This window comes from Agelaius tricolor, unplaced genomic scaffold (assembly GCF_023055355.1).
Source record: "Agelaius tricolor isolate 1412-34295 unplaced genomic scaffold, bAgeTri1.0.p SCAF_4, whole genome shotgun sequence".
Taxonomy (NCBI): domain Eukaryota; kingdom Metazoa; phylum Chordata; class Aves; order Passeriformes; family Icteridae; genus Agelaius; species Agelaius tricolor.
The window spans coordinates 44,126,742-44,144,199 of NW_027269264.1; the positions used below are offsets into that span (position 1 = coordinate 44,126,742).

Below are 17,458 nucleotides of genomic sequence, written 5' to 3' on the forward strand. Positions count from 1 at the left end.
CCCTGCCTTGAGACACATTGAAGAAATTTTGAAATCACTTTACCTCTCTGTGCTGCAGCCACGTTGCAGGCAGACAAACTTGCTCCAGGGTGAGGCAGAAAGCCTGGCTTTTCCTCAGAGTCTGTGTGACTCTCTCTATCACTTCTCTGAACCAGGGACACTTTTTACTGTGTGTGCTGCAAACTTAATGGCTGACGCAGTTTGTAACTGGAACAGAGGGAGAATTTACTACTTCCATAATACCTTTGTTAACTCTTTTTGGCTTACTCATTTTTGAAGAAAAGAGCCCTTTTCATTGTTGACAGAAACTAAAAATAATAAATACATAATTGTATTATTCTCTGGAGCTAAATAGAGTGAAACCCCTGACAAACACTGTATGTGTGCATACAGCTAATGGCTAAATCCTGATACTGTTATTAGGGAAGAGACCAAGTGACAAATAAGAAAATCCTTCAGTATTCTCCCACCAAACCACTCTTTCTTAGCACCAAATATTCCCCCTAATTTTATTATTTTATACCTTGGAAGAAAAAAATCTATGTGGAAGGACACCCCATCCCCACGCAAACTGAAAAACCCAAACCCCACACCTTAGACTCTGTTTTTCCTCCATTTGGGAAAAGGACAATTTCTTTCAGGACTGTCAGAATTCTGACCCACAGGTTTTCTGCTTTAACCTGTTTCACATCACAGTTGTAAAAGTATTATAGGTAATAAAAAACTCTTTATATGAAATTTGACTGTATTTCACAGTTTTAACAGTGGGTGACACTCTAACAGAGCAGGGCTTTTGGAAGCCACTTGTCTGCTGTACAGTGCCACAGAAATTCAGAGGCAGAATTCTGACCCCATTCTGCCCTTTGATCTTGAGAACAGCAGCACAGGCTGTCCATGCAAAAAGTCTGGAAACCTCCATGAGCAGTGTCAGGCACGCCATGTGCAAACTGTATTATTTAATCAAGTTTCTTTAGTTGGGTGGTGACATCCTCACCACCAAAGAATAGCTGTAACTTGTGGCTATAACCTTCCAAGTGGCAGGTATGGACAATTCTGCTCCTGCAAAAGAAGAAACACAGAACTACCACCATCTTCTGTAAAAATTATCAGTGCCCTTGCAGTTAACTGGCTGAACAGAAAAGGCTGACTGTGCAACAAGAAGGGTTTCCTTCAAACAGACTTGTGTAGACAAGCCCCTCCTGAATACATTCATTAAGGCACAGGAGGCAGCTAGCCCAGTCCATGTGGATCACAGAGACAAACCACACGGTAATGCCACAACCTTGTGGGGACAGAGGAGTCAAGAGAAAGGCAAAACTGCACTGAGGCATCAGCACATGGCTCTTCCTGAATTTGCTCCTGCAGAATTTCTCCTGGGGCTCAACATGCTGTTTTTCAGAGCACTGCCTATCATTAATCTCCCTTTCAGGCTTGACATGTAACTGTCAACCCTGCAACCTCCTGGCACTTGGCCAGCTGGCTAGGTTTTCCCTGTCTTCTGAGATGAGCTATTTCAGTATTCCTGGTGTTAGCAGTATATATACCATCTATTTATGGCCTACATTCCTTCCTGTAATCAAACCCAGCAAAATCTGTCCTAATATCATACAAAAGGACACTGACTGTAAAAGAAAATAATTCTAAGAGAGAAGGGAAAAATAAGGAAATCAGGAGTGATCCAAACACAATGAAAGACCAATGATTTTTTTTTTTTCCTCCAGTCTGGCTGACCAGTGAGAAGAACTTCACAAAAATTTATCTGACCAAACAATCACTTTAAAAAATAAAATAAGCAATGAAAAGAAAACCAAAGCCAAAAGCAAACCAGTATAAAAAGCATTACAAGACAGTGAACGAATGTATCAATCCTTTAAGACCTAACACTGATGTTGTTTAGCCTTGTTTCTTAAACTGACATTCTCCTCCTATTCTATGACGTGCTGAGTACCCTCAGGCTTCACCTGCAGACTCAGTTTAAACCCCACATCACAACTCTAAGGACATTCAGAATGAGGACAAAAAGAATTAAACCAAGAAAGAGATCATTTGGTATAGAGAATTTGGTTCCTAAAATCCCATTTTGACAGATAGATAAAAAGTGACCTGGTTTTAAGGAGCTTAGAATGGAGCACATGAAAGCACAGAAGCAGCTAGACCAGAGCTCTCTGATAGCACTGTGTTTGGCAAATTGGTCTCTCTCATTAAATCTGTCTTTCAGAGGCAAAAATCCACTCAACTTTGAGTGCTTAAACTGCTGCAGCTCCTATTAGAGTGAATGTGAAGGAAGTTTCACTGGAAGGTCTGCTCCCACTCCACTCAAACTGTCACAATACCAGGTGTTTTTAATGAGGATGTCACTGGATATTGCGACTCATTCACTAGAGTTCCCTTTTCAGCCTCTCTGCTGTCTAGTCTGAGGAGATGGGGATTTTTAAGGTATTTCCCTAGGGTAGGGGATTAGTCAAATTTTTTTAAATTCCCTTGAAGAAAATCATGTCTCCTGCTTAGTAGATTATATGCACCATGCACCAGCTTTGGATCAAAACTGATTTAAAATAGCAGGGATTTTTTTTTTTTTAACTCATCTGCTAGAAAAATATCAAGCCCATTTTTTTAGTCACAGCTTTGAATGTTCAACTGTTGCAAGAAAACACCAAAAACTTAGTATACTCCTCTGTATAGAAGACCTATCTTTTACAAAAGATTAGAGGTCAGCAGAACAGTCCTGCAATATCTGTAGCACAGATCACAGGTGACACAAAAGCGCTGCTCTGCAGACAGCACAGCAAAAGTAACAGCTCAGCTTCTGTGCTTATGTTCAAGTAATATTGAGCGCATGGCTGTGGCCAATGAAAGTCAACATTTGTTCAAGGTTTGTCTTGAGCAGAGTTTTTGATTTACACGAGAAGCACTCTCAGTCTTATTTCTGTGATTGCCAGAAAACAGAATGAGTATATAAAATACACCACAGAACTTCTTCACATTAATTGTTTAAAACCCCCCCCAAACCTAACTATTCAAAATACAAAATACAGCATGGTTACAGGCTGAACACAGACCTCTATTCCCAGCTCATGTAGGAGAAAATACTAACAGGGCACTGACCATGGAGAACCTCCAGAATCTCCCTGCTCTCTCTGCCCAGGCCCACACGCCACCCATTTCCATGCATCCCATAACTACTACTGTTAGATGGCACAGCATTCAGTTTGCCCCTTATTGTTTGATGAAAACCAGACATGAAGAACATCATTCTTATCAGCTTCCTGCTGTGCCTGGGAGTGCTTTGATAACAGCCACAGCCAGGGCATCACTGCCAGCTCCGTGTGCTGTGCTGGACAGGCTGCGGCTGCAGGGTGAACTCGAGTGAAGGGACTGTGACCTGTGGATGCTGGGAGCATGGTGGCACCTCTCAGAGCAGCTGTGGCTGTGGTTGTGACTGTGCCAGGTACACCTCTGGAGAGGGATTATGGCCCATGCAGGCCATACTGGAGCAGGTGCACTTCAAAGGACTGTGCCTGAATAAATCTATGCTGCAGCAGGTATAGCCCTGAGGAGGCTGTGACTCACAGATACGGCTCCACTTGAAGCAGGCACAGCCCTAAGGCACTACAGACTATGGGTAAATCCAAGCTGGAGCAGGGGCATGGGGAGCACTTCATTGCACTGTCAAGCCAGGACATATTGGACTCGATCATCTTAAGGGTCTTTACCAATAGAAATGATCCTACTGTACTTAGCCTAAGACATGGCATTGTTTTCCCACACAGGAAACATTCACATATGCAGCAGCCCTGGCTGAAATGGAACATAAACACTTTCAAGGCTTCTGTGTGAAACCTCACTAACACAGCACCAAGGGAAGCAGGAAGAGATAACAACAGTTGTACTGTACACACTCCTTCCTCACAATGAAGTGCCTGTTCTATACACTGTTATCAGAAAAAAAGGAAAAAACAAAAACAAAAACCCAAGAAATTCTGGTATAAAAAGGAAAAAAACAGCCAAAAATCCCCCCCTCTACACTGGAACACACTAACTCTAACCAGCAACTTAATTCTACAATTGTAACTTGGAGCAAAAGACAGGGAACTCTGCAGCCTATTTAAAAGTTTAACAAGCCTGAGCCCTTCATACTGAAGCAGAATACAGGTGGATGCTTACTCGAGTGTCCCGAAACCTCTGTGGAAAGATGAAACCTTCATCTTTTGGACTGACCTGACAGTCATTCTGGGATGGACCCCTAAAGACAAACTCAATTCCTTGGAAACTGATGGAACACGATCTCTCAAGGCTTTTACCTGACCAGCCCCTTGCCAGATCTGCTGACTGAGCACTATTCAGCAAGGTCACTGTAGCACAAAACTGTAGATCTAAGCAACATCCCACATTTATTTAGTCTAACTTCCTTCTTGCCAAGACCAGAGATTAGAAATAGAGAAAAAAAATACTGGTGTGCCCTGTTTTGTGGTCCACCTCTAAAAGATCTCTCCATGATCTTCAACAAGCTAACCCTCCTGAGTCCAGGATTGCTACAGCAATATAAATAAATAAAAATTTAAAAATATAAATAATTAAAAAAAATACTCAGTGGGACCCCAGGCAGGGCCAGCACAAGCACTCGCTGACCCTGTGGGGCTGCCCACGCCTGCGTGGCAGCAGCAGCAGCTCAGGAGTCCTGCAGGGCCACTGACAGGCGCTTCATGTGACACGGGCGTCAGGGTGCAGCACAGACCCACCTGCCCACGGCCCCGGGGGTCACCTGCCAACAGGCTGGAATAAGCTCTTGGCAGAAGAGGGAAGGCTGCACAGAGCCCTCAGCAGCCAGAGCTTACACAACCCTGCCAACACACGCTGGGTGCAGCCCAGCTGGTGGAGTCTCACATCAAATCCACTGTCTGCAGTGTACAGGGCACATGGAAAAGAAAATCAACATAACACAAACCATACTAAGCGGGTACATTAAGACTTGTGAACTAGAAACTAAAATCAGGGCGGGGGGGTGCAGGGGGGCAACTCCTTTCATCCTTTGACAGCACTGCTGATAAAACAGCTAGAAAGAGAATTAAAATTAATTAGTCTTTGAATGGTGCAGAAAATAACATTAAAAACAAAGACAAAAAAAATTTATTAGTAGAACCCATTGATTTCCCAGGTCTTTGAAATACATGGGAGGGATTAATTTGAAGTCTGACTGTTTGAAATTAAATTTACCCTTTCAAAACTTTAGCCTGGCCAGTCTATTTTATTTCCTTCTTTGAGGTATAATGCAAATGACATCAATTTGCCTCAGAATTGTTCTTCCAAGATAAAATAAATTTCCATTAAGCATGTGTTTCTGAGTCAACAGAGATGCAACAGTCTTTACTAGCCTTTTAAATAACAGAAAAAAATTACATCTAACTTGGTTATTTGTCTAAATATTAGTTTGACTCCTTTTTCGGTGAAAATAAAATAAATTCTCTAGATAAAGCGAGCTATAGTCCAAGAAGTAAGAAACAGGCAATACTTAGAGTACTGCTCAAATCACTGAAGAAATCAGTCTTCACTTACATCAAGAAAATGATTGCATATTTAGGCAGATATGCAATGCTAAGAAGACAGCCTACAATAAACTCACCCTGTCATTTTCAAGGAAGAGAAACCAAAACTGTGCTCCCATACAAGGGCAACAGAACATTTTCTGGTTCATATTGTCTATCACAGTTTTCTTTCACTACCCCCACTTAGTAGTTGGGACTTAGCAAATAGAAACAACTCTAGTTACCTCTTACAAGGTAATCAAATTTAGTTGCATCACTTTATATGCACTACTCAAAAGTACTGAGTAATAAAGGGTTAAGCATTTTAAGGTAATTTTTCAATGTAATTGGGCAGAAGATAAGCAGTTGGTATAATTCTCCAGGGACCTACTTGAAAATTTTAAATCCTGCACTGCACTTCAGAATATACTTTATACTGATTGGAGCTTCCAATTTTTCAGAGTAATCCCTAGGACATCTGAGATTTACCCTGAATCAATATTAAGAAAACAGTGCATTACAGTAATTACATTCCTCACTAACAGAAGACACAGATGCAGTAATATAATAGCCACATAAAAGTGTCAGGAGAGCAGCATCATGAAGACTTTTTTTAAGTCTTAAAAATGTTTTAAAAATGCTGAAGAATTATCCCCTGAAAGTGTTGTTGCAACTTCTCTGTCCTCACCCATTTTAAATGTCCTGAAGTGACTGCAGCTTTGAGAATTTCTTGAGCTTTTAGAGAAAAAAAAAATCTAGGTAGAAAGACAGGTATTTGCATTTCTCATCTCACTGACCATTAGACTGGAAATATGTAGAATACACCAGAAAACAACACGGAAATGGAAAACAGTCCCAGACATATTTCTCTGGTAATGTAAGAGTGTGTGCCACCTTCTCAGACTGAAGGGGTCCCCTTCCCATGCAGACCACATGCACTTCACACCAGCTTCCACCTCTGGAACTCTGTTTGGGTACCACATGCTGAAAAACCTTTGCAGTGCACTGCTAACCAGGTTTGCCATCCATGTGACCTCCTCAAGCCTTGCAGGCACAGAGCCACAGAGCAGGGGAATAAGCACAAGCTCATTCCCCTAGTGCTGCTGAAGCTTTGATTAACCTCTGGAAAATGGTTAATGCATAGCAAGTCTCCAAGATGCAGCAAGGAGCTTAGCAGGAAGAAATCTGATCTTATTTGACATCCTACAGGTCATAAGTCACTAATCTCTATATCAAAGACATCTCTCCCACTAAAGATGCCTCTTCCACTGGATTGAGAACAGAATAGGTATTTTTGAAACTGGGATCTAGAGAAACAGTACAAAGGCAGCAAAAAACACTCAAGACAGCCCACTGCGGATAGAAATGTTCTATCAGCTTCATCAGTGTGGTGCACACCCTAAGTGAGGGATATTAACCCAAACAAGGTGAAGCACAACTCTCGATTTTACTCTTGAGACTTCAACTTCAGTATTGCAGCTTAATGCTTCACATGCATCTTAAATCCTGGGCTTCCTTTACAAGCCTTATTTTTTTTTCCTTTTTAACTGACCTGGTTTTGGAGCAGTGAAAAATTCATAATGCTGTCTCAAACTGAATTTCCAAGTGCAGCAGCGTGTGTTGAGGAAGCTGCCAGCACATTTAGGCAACTGATCTCTCCTGCTGAGAGGATCAGCAGAGCACACAGTATTTGAGGGCAGGCACAGACCAATAGCCTGGGAAACTACAGAAGAGGAACACTGCAGAGCTCCAAGCAATACAGACCTTACTACTGATCCACTGAAAGACAGTTATGTGAAAAAGCTGCTATATCTCAAATCCCTAAAACCCATGCTACTTTTCATATCACATTTAAACAGCAAAAACTTTCCTGAATTCAATGAATATTAATGTTAATAAATTTTGCGAGCATTTAATTTCATTAGCTAGTCTTATAGACATTTGTTGAGTATGTGTCCTGGAAGTCAGACTATTTATTATTATTATTATTATTATTATTATTATTATTATTATTAATAATAATAATAATAATAATAATAATAATAATAATAATGCTCTTACTACTATTATTACTGTGAGAATGAAGGGTTATGTGAACTACGTTTCCTTAGAAAAAACAGAGCAACTCTGAGTAAAAAAGATAGTAACAGTTGATACTTTGTTAAAATGGTAATGAGTAACACACTCAATGTTGAAGCTTAGGGAAGAGATTTTGACAAATCTGCAAAAATGGAAATTAGGAGTAAGTCCATGCTATGACAAGTAACTCTATCATTACATATAACTCTATGGTATTACACAGATACTAATTACATTCCATGCTTTCAGGGAGCATAGATTCACTAAGGAAGCAGAAAGCCAATATATGCAGAAGTACAGCAAATAAGCAAATAAGCAAATTTTAGAATGTCTTTCAGCTATAATCTTCCCTGCAAGCATCCACTCCCATGACACAGTTCTGTGGACAACCACCGCACACGTAACACAATCCAAAATCCTAAGTTTATTTAAAAGTCTGTAGGTAAGAGACTCTAGTTTCTCACCTTTCCTCAATCTTTTCCTTAAAGAAATCTGCAGGAGAATTTCAGATTAGAATCCAGAAATGTATCTGAGACTAGAGATATGCAGACGACTTTATAAGCTATTTCTATTAGACTAAAATTCTGAAATAGCAATCTATTTTTAAATTGACAACAATGTAATGCTGCTAGCATTTCATTCTCTGACTAATCTCTCCTGGATTTGCTTAATGCTACACCCCTTTCCAGCAGCCTTCTATCGGCTCTAGGAAAAGCAGCTGCCTGAGTGCTGCAGAACTCAATGCAAGAAAAAAACTCTAGTTTCATTTTACTTTGTGAAGTGGAGGGGAAAGGACAACAGGAAATCAATCAGTTGAATTAGTTCACAACTAGTGTTTAAGAGACAAGAGAAAGAAAAGAGAAAAAAAATGGATAGAGTCAAAATATTATAAGAGTCTATACTACTTTAGTGGTGCGAGTTGCTTGAGCACAACTAAATTTTTTCCATTTATCATTGTAATTAAACTATAAAATCTATTGAGTGGGAGTTTTGTTAAGACACTTAAGAATGAAACTGCTGTTTAAGTGGTATGTATGTGAAATTATTTGCCATCAGGCAAACATATTGAGAAAAAAAAAGGCTTTCAAACCATAATGATGCTTTTGTATACTACTAAAGGCACACAGAGTCTTTACTAGTACTTAACTAGTGGTTCAAGTGATTGCGCATTTAACAACATAAAGTTATAAGACCTGCTAAGGTTTCTAGGACAGCTTTTGTGAATAGAGGACAATAGGAACAAGAGACAGAGAGGAACAGTCTGTTCTGTTTTTTCCAAATCCAGCAGGCTAACACCAGGAGGCCAGCAAGATAAAACAAGAAATGCTTATATTGCCTTGAAATCTGAAAAAAGCACAGCTGGCCATCCAGAAGGTCCCATTCTCTCAGGACAAACCCTGACTTGCCAGGTGATGGGCAGGATGTCACCTGCTGTCAGGATGACAGTCAAGGCCTCTGGCAGTAAAAGGCAAAGTTCTCATGTGCTGGGTACCTCATCCCAAGCTCAAATTCACAATGGCAACATTTTTTTCCCAGAGAAAGGACACTCTTCCATCTTCCTGATTATTAAAAAAATGCATCATGAGGAATTGCAGCATCAAGACCAAAATCTTGTTGCTCTTCACAGCATTTTACAAATGACATATAATTTTAGCACCACAGTGTGATAGCAGGAAACAGGTCAGGAAACGAAGATATGCAAAGAGATGAATGTTGTAACGGCTGTATTTTTCAGGTAAAAGGGATTTGTTTGATCTCCTATATCCTCAATCTAGTAAATAAGTTCCATTAAGAGTCTTCAAGCTCCCAGGGAGCAGACTCATGAGCAGCTCTGAAGAGGTGTATTTGAGGAAATTCTCCAGCAAGCATCTCAAAGTAGACACAATACTGTCCTGGTATAATATTACCTGGTGATGTACCAGAGCTAGAACTGCTTTGCTGGCACCAAGATTTTAAGATTGCAGCTTAAAGATTAACTGCTTTTTCTGGTTCCTCCAAAGGTCTCTGAATACTCACTGACAATATTTACTCGTGTCTCTCCACAGCAGCAGCATTTCTCAGTGCCACAGCACTAGCTGACAGAGAAAAAGAAAGAAAATGCATATCTCTTGCATCCTCTTCATATAATTAGTACTTAACCCAGTTAATCACACCATTTAATCTGATGACACCATGCAGAGCTCAACAGGACTGAAAAGAGATTATTCTCATACCCTCTAAAGCACAGGGCTGGCATAATTTGGTTAACTGGGCCAAAGAACATCATATATTTCTCTCATATCTCTCAGTGTCTCTCATTTTTAAACCTAGGGGCACCCCTAACCACTCCAAAGACAAAGATACAATTATTTACCATTCTATTCTTTAACACTGTTGAGTCATTTGTCCAACACAAAACCCAGAAAATCATTAATTTGAAAGCACTCTCCCAATTCAGAACCAGTATCAAGCCTATATCCTGCTCCTCTTGCACTTTAAAAATAGAATTTCATGATTTTTCATAGACATGACACAGAACTGAACATACACACCATGTGTGTGCACTGCCAATCCAAATCCAAGCAAAAAGACAACCACTCCTTGCTGTGCTTTCTTCTTGTCCATGAAAAGTAAATTAGACATGCATATAGACTTATTGTTCACTCTAGACAGTGTCACAGTTCCTGCTTTTTACTCCTGATAATGATACTTCTAATACTCCTTCAAGATGTTTTACTTATTTTTCCTTTGTAACAAAAAAATGCACAAAAATTACTGCTTGAATGTAGAGTTCACTGTACAGCAGTAAAGGAGTTAAGCCAACAGCTTCGGTGAATTGTTGCTGTACACCCAAGACAATCACACACAGATGATCACAAAGGTGAAACTGAACCTTGAAGATTGCTAGACCACAACTGCTAGCCCAATGGATGCAAGGAAAACAATGGAGTCTCATTTCTGATGAAGAGTGGATCTATTCACATTTTCTATTTGAGTACCAACAATGGAATTTCTCATCATGTAAAGGAATTTTAACAATATATTTAATAATTCTGGAAGCTCTTACTACAGAGCTAAATGTAAGACAGAGTTCTGAGTTTTAAATGTTTTGCAATACTACTGAATCAGATGAAAAAACATTTATACAGGAATTTCTCATATGGCTTGATGAGGCTGAGTTCCCTTCCTTCAGCCCACATGGGAATTCCAATTCTAACAGAGTTTTCATGTAATGATTATTTCCAAGTAATTAAGACTTTCTTTTAATTCTGACTTCTAACTTAGTAATTAAAGGAACACAGAAAAAATACTGTTAATAGAGGCATTTTTTCATCCTTCCTCAGTGGTTTCACTGGATGACCTAGTGTTTGCAGGCCAATAATCAGACAAAACACACATCTGAGCATGTTCGTATCACTTCTGTACTGAAATGCATTTGTCAATCCCTCTATCAGCAGAATGTCTTACACAGATGAAAATCATAGTAGCAGATGTAAACCTTGACTGTACAAATTGTACATAGAACATGAGTGCAAATAATCTTTAAAATTCCAGAGGCCTTGGCAGACATCTCCTGTTCACAGCCCTGAAATCCCTTTCACACACCATGCTATATTTACTGTTGGGAGGATTAGAGGAGACCAAGCTGCCAAACTTCACAAAGCACTTCTGATAAAATTTCTGGGGAATTGTATTGCAACTAACTGTCATTTCAGTGTCCGCCAGCTGAAGCAGGTACATGTGGACAAAACAAGTTCTGTATGCTTTTAAACAAAACAAACAAAACCAACAGAACCCACATCAAAAGAGCTTCTCAAAAACAGTCTCATGACTGGAACACTTCCAGAGACCTTAGTGGTGTATTTGAATCCTGGTCCAGAGCCCAGAAGAACGAATTCAGATTCAGTCTTTCAATGTTCTGTCACTGCTCAACTATCATATAAGCATTGAAAACCATTAAAGCAAATTTCTAGAAAGCTGGAGAGAAGGCAATTCAATGACTGTGATGCAGATCCACGTAGCAATTTACAAACACAAAAGTTATGTATGCAACTATCACATCCTCATGTGAAGGAAAGTTAAGAAATAATTTTTCAACATCAGGATTATAGGCACAGCTCTGTTGAAGACACCTGAATAAAGTAATGTGATATTTAGCAAGAATTAAGCCTTTCAATGTGTTTGTTCTGCTAAGTACAGAAGCTTCAGCAATTCCAATATATATCTCCATAAATGTTCAATATACTTTGCTTAACATCTATATTTTCATGTCATGTGTAGGCTACGGGTATTTCTTAACTTCAACCTTTTATTTTTCTACCAAACATGTTCTCAAACAGTCATTGGATCCTGGGTCACCAAAGACCAGCAAAGAGGATGATATAATCCACATCTAGGAAAAAGGCCAAACCCAGTTTGTACTGATGCTCCTGCTATTTGATTACTAAGGGAAACTTGCATTTTATTTTTTTCTACTTAGCAAGGTTATCAGCTGTTTCAAGTGATATCAAGCAGCCAAAAGGGGGTTGGGGTTGGGACACAAAAACATGAGAGATTAAAAAAAAAATAGAAAAGCCAAAACTCAAAACCCCAAGTAAGAAGAAGAACAAAGACATTGACAACCTTTTACAGGAGTAATGATTTTCAGAAGTATTTTATTTCAATCTTAATTACAAATTAAATACTGTCAAGAGAAATCTCCAAACGGAGCTGATTACACTTCAAATTAAGATAAAAATTAGGCATTCATATCCTGCAAAAGAGCTGACACTTTGCACTAATACAACTTCTGAACTATTTTCCTTTGATGTTTTTTCCCGAATATAATCCTTGCAGAACCTGAGCATTTTTCAACTTGTCATGGATGCCCCCAGCCTCAGGGCAGCTCTCCAGGTGCAGCCCCTGCAGCCTCTGGGTGACACCTGCAGAAATGGAGTTCCAGTTACAAACACAAGCCCTTAATGATGAGATGTACGTACAGCTGCCCTCTGCCCTCGCTGCAGCAGCACAGGTGAAGGAAGCCCAGGCTGAATGTGCTCCCTTCCAAGCAGAGGGACACAACACATGCAGGCACAGAGGTCTGCAATGTCTGTGTTCAGAGTGGTGCTGCAGCTGTGCAATGCTAAACATCCCTGGAAAACTGAAATCCCCGTGCTCCTCGTGGCATGCTTTTTGGCATCTTAAACAACCCTGCACGCTGCTGAGGGCAAGTAAAGCAAGACTTCCCCATTAAATGCTAACAGAAATGTACCACTGGGAATGAAACACGACTAAGTGATCGGCTCTCCTTCAGTGCAATTATGCCATGCTTGGGCAGAGAAGTGGAACTTTATTTAGGAGCAGAGCCCCAGGCTCAGTCCTACACTATAATTTTTGGTCTTGGGCATGAGCTGAAACAGACTCTTCAACCTGAGTTCTGGAAAACCAAGCTCCTAAACGAGGATTCTGTGGAACCCATAACTAATGAGAAAACCCCAAATTTACACCACTCCGTTGTGTGTAAAAATGAAACTGAAAATAAGAAGCATGGTTACATTCTCCTTTTGTAATTATGAGACCAGTTTCATGCTGCTCCTCTCAGCCCACAATTAGCTCAATTCATGGCAGCCTGGCAGGGCAGAGAAGACTGGCAGTACAATCAACGCCTGTGAGACAAAGAAAAATGGATTTTTTCAATTGTGGTGTCCAAAAAACTAAACTGCCCTATCTACAGGCCTGCTGTAGAGGACAGGCCTGTCATTTTACACAAACACAGCCTCTCCAAGAGGCCACCTTGCACATATGAACTGAGCCTGCTCATCTTGACTCTGTGAGAACTTTCTCAAACACTCCACTTCGTAAGTCCATTTCAGCAAGCTACAGGAAATGCAGTAGAAGGAACAACATAGTAATTGCAAAAAAAAAATAGTAATTGCAAAATAATAAAAGAGGGATCAGGTCACATCAGTAGTAGTTGTCCTGATTTGTTCAAAGACAGATAAGTTTTCAAGCACACTCTACTACTCAAATGCCTGGCAGGTAATTTGTTTTCTAAGTTGCTTCCAGATTAAACACAATCTTATTTTGCAATTGGAGCTTTAAATGTCATGATAGTATCAGCACGCATTGCTGCACAGTGTAATAATCAGACTATCTTAATGAGGGACTAAAGAGTCCTTATACTTCTGATACAATCTCTAAAACATAAATGACATAATAATTTAGGCTGAGAACAATTATTTATTATAAACACCTGAAAAACATGGGGCTTGGGACACTGAGGCAAGTCATGCACTGCCATTACAACATGAAATTGCTCCATGGTATAACACTGTGTCTTTCTGAGAAGATCAGAGATGTATTGGCTGGACTCTGGGCACTATTTCCAGTGGAGTGAATGGAGAGCATTTAATCCAGCTGTTATCAATCTGCTCAGAACTGACGACCTAATTTGGAAACTGGATTACACTGCACGCACAGATTAACGCACTGCTGTACAGCTGCACGGATTTATGATTCCCATGACAACCAGCAGAAAATGTATCCCAGTAATTCTCCCCGCACAGAGCAGATCTGTCTCCATGCAGCACTAACAAGATTTACCACTAGCACAGTCATACTTTCAATGATTTCATTGCAGATATCTAGACTGGTATAATCTCTAACTCTCTCTGCATCTTAAAATACCAATTCACAACCAGAAGAGACGCTCATATGATGCACTAATGCTGCATGCAATGAAAACCCTTGGATACTATATGAAAAGCGTAATTTCTTAGAAACTATTAGTGGTTTCCAAATAATTTCCCAGGGCACTGAGTAAATTGGTGTTCATTTTACTAACATAAGAAAGTGAGTATTACCCTGTACTTCCCACACTAGGCATAGTCCTCTCATATTTCAAGCAAGTGATACACTGATTTCTATTTTGGAGTTTGGTAACTTGTTTTCCTTGCAATGAGAAGAGTCTTTGGTTTCAGGAGAGAAAGTCAGAAAACTGGACAGTATTTTCAGTTCCATCACTGCCTGCTTGCAGGATTATTTAGTCTGTTTAACCATGAAAAACACTGAAAAAAAATTTAAAAAGAGGGAAAATAAAAGCTGTTTAGGTACTTCACAGTAAGTTAGAGGCTGAGCTAAATAATATTTGCCAAGTGTCCTAAGAGAGAGCTGTCTATGCATGAGGGACTATTTTCCTCCAAACACACAGAAGAGCCATGCTGGAGATTTTCTTAGTGTTAGCCAAGAATTTCAAAAGTTGATGTTTATTTCCCGACTCACAGAAAATATCAGGAAGAGAAGCAAACACACCCAGTTTCCAGGGCTTTGGAAGAACAGTGGAGCTAAAACTGGCCATGAAGAAATTGTGCGATGTTCCAGCTGTAGAGGAGCTAATCCCATCACTTGTCAGTATGGTTCAAAATGTGCTGTCCTTGGTTGTGTTCTTCCACCCCAGCATAACCTGGCCCAAAAAAGGGCAACAACCCCAAATTCTCCCACAAAAAGCAACTTCTGAAGGCGTACTTACAAGCATCTTTGTCACATGTACCTCCTCCAGATAAAGCACTACAGTTGTCTCAATTCTGCATTTCCTTGGGTCAGTACCTCATGGAGTGGGAACTTGGGGCAGCCCCACGCCAGAGCATTTTCTCAGTGGTAAAGTCCTGAAAATGCTTCCATGAAGTTCAACCTACAGGAAGCAAAGAAAAATCTTTTTTAGCAAAGGGCCAATAGATCAGCTTATTGTAATGTGGCTGCAGTGTGAAAAAAACCAATTATCTGCCAGTGCAATTTAATTGCCTTCAAAACAGAATCAGTACATTTTAACGTGTTATGATGAGTTATTTGTATTTGCAATAGTGCAGATCCTGTGTTAGTTCACAAAATCACTGTTTTTCCATCCGGCAAAGCTAAGGACTCCACAACTGGACATTTTTTTGAACACTCACCCCAGAGCTGCAGTTTTAAAACAACACACTGAAAAGATCCCAAACAAGCAAATGTAAGGAGAACTGGCATGTTAGGGTATTTTATTTCCTAACTCCCAAAAAGACTGCCTATCTAGGACAGAAATCCTGAAGTCCTCACCTCTATTTGTTGGATAAGGCACTATTTAGAAAACAGCCGCCAATGAATGAAAGACAATAGATGATAAAATTAACATATTCAGGAAAAATAAATAATCTCAACCAAATTGTTTGCTCATTTCCGTTCGTGAGATTGCTCAAGCCCTGGAACTGCTGTAGATCTGACAAAATACTTTAAAATAAATCATGTAGTGCAAGAAAAAAAAAATGTAATTTAGGACCCTTTTTGATAGATTTCCTAAATGCAGGTGAAGTTTTTTTATATACACGTGAGCAAATACTCTTCTCTTTCTGATAACAAGCACCAGTTTTTAGTTTTTCTGGACTGGGACTACCAAAAGAGGCTGTAACATCTGTGCATCCATAATGTCAACAAATCTGCTTGTTGTAGATGAACTGAGATGCCAGACTACATCCTCAAAGGAGCAGGTCCCAAAAGGACAGGTTTGCTCTGATGGGGACTGCACCTCCTCCTGCTATGAAGTTGCAGGAACACCGACAGCACTGTCCAAATTAACCACCCAACCCAGAAAACACTGCAGCATGTCCCTGCTCCTGCCACGGAATTTGTCATATGTTTTGTAGGTCAAACACGGGATGAAATTTCTTTGAATCAAAACGGTTTTTTTTTCACTCAGGCTCCAGTTAGCCCCAAGTGTGAGAGGGTCTCAGATAAAATAAGCGTATACCTCCAAAAATCTACATTTAATTAACAACTGGAACCCGGGGGGCTCATACCAGATACAGCCTCATGATGCCGACGGGTTTGCAGAGGCTTGGCATTAGGAAGATGCGGGATGCTGCACCAGTAACCGCAGATTGTCTAGGGTTGAGGGGCCTCTGGAGATCATCCAGCGCAAGCCCCTGCCAAGGCAAGATCACCTGGGGCAGGTGACACAGGCAAGGCGTCCAGATGGGTTTGGAGTGTCTCCATGACTCCACTTCGCCAGCGTACTTCGTCTCTAGGCAAACCAACACACAGGCTGAAACAACAGCGACGCGCTATCACTGACACTACTTAAACACCTCCAGCGGCACTGCGGCGGAGCCTGGCTGAGCTCCCTGCGAGAAGCGCCGCCTGCCTTCCGCTGGGCCCCGCCGGCCCGGCGCGGCCCGGCCCCGGCTGCTACCGCGGCCCTCGGCCCCGCCCGGCGCCGCCATTTGCTGCTCTGGGCGGCCGCGCCATTTCCCCGCCTCTCGGCGCGGCCCGGGAGCTCCCGGTGGCCCGCAACCTTCCCTGCTCCTGTGGGCTCCGCTGGTTGGGAACGGGCACGAAGGACTCCGGCAAAAATGTGGGGTTCAGCCACTTGGGAAGGAAGTTACAGGGGAGGAGGGACGGCTCTCTGTGGCAGAGTTTTCCAGAGGAGAGTCTTCCTCCGTGTCCCTCGGGGTGAGGAGGGGACACCGGCCTCCCGCCCGGCCTCCCGCCCGGCCTCCCGGGCAGCCGAGACAGACTGTGCTGGGCACTACCGCGGAGCACCGCTCCTCTCCTGCAAATCCCCCGAACTGTGCTGGAAAGGGGACAGCAGACAGAACCAAGAAACAGCCCAGCTGCGCTTACCAACCACGGCCTTGCTGGCAGTAGCATGGAATTGCTCAATTTACCCTCGACTGAAAAACTACACAAAAGTTAGTTTTTTGGTCAGATGCATAGTCAGATTGTTACTTTAATTCCACCGAGACAGACTTTGTCTATATGCATTTATACATAAAAGGTATAGAGGCTCGGCAGCTAACCAAACAGGCCAGTCCCCTCCACAGTTATCAGAAGACAAGCTGCTTATCAGAAGCCAGGTATAAATATAATAGCTA

At 41.2% G+C, this 17,458-nt stretch overlaps 1 protein-coding gene across 3 annotated transcripts in view; it reads right to left on the minus strand.

Annotated features, from left to right (window-relative positions):
• NIM1K (NIM1 serine/threonine protein kinase) overlaps positions 1-17,435 on the minus strand; it is a 28,809-nt gene extending 11,374 nt beyond the window's left edge. For 2 of the 3 annotated variants that reach the window (XM_071425474.1, XM_071425473.1), the window contains exons 1-2: positions 16,385-17,435; positions 15,088-15,249 (exon numbers count right to left, since the gene is read on the minus strand). The gene's annotated coding sequence lies outside the window, so the exon portion shown is untranslated. Of the gene's footprint in view, positions 1-43; positions 788-15,087; positions 15,250-16,384 lie in introns of those variants that run through there. The other variant, XM_071425472.1, reaches the window with a different exon arrangement.
• Between the last annotated feature and the right edge of the window lie 23 nt (positions 17,436-17,458).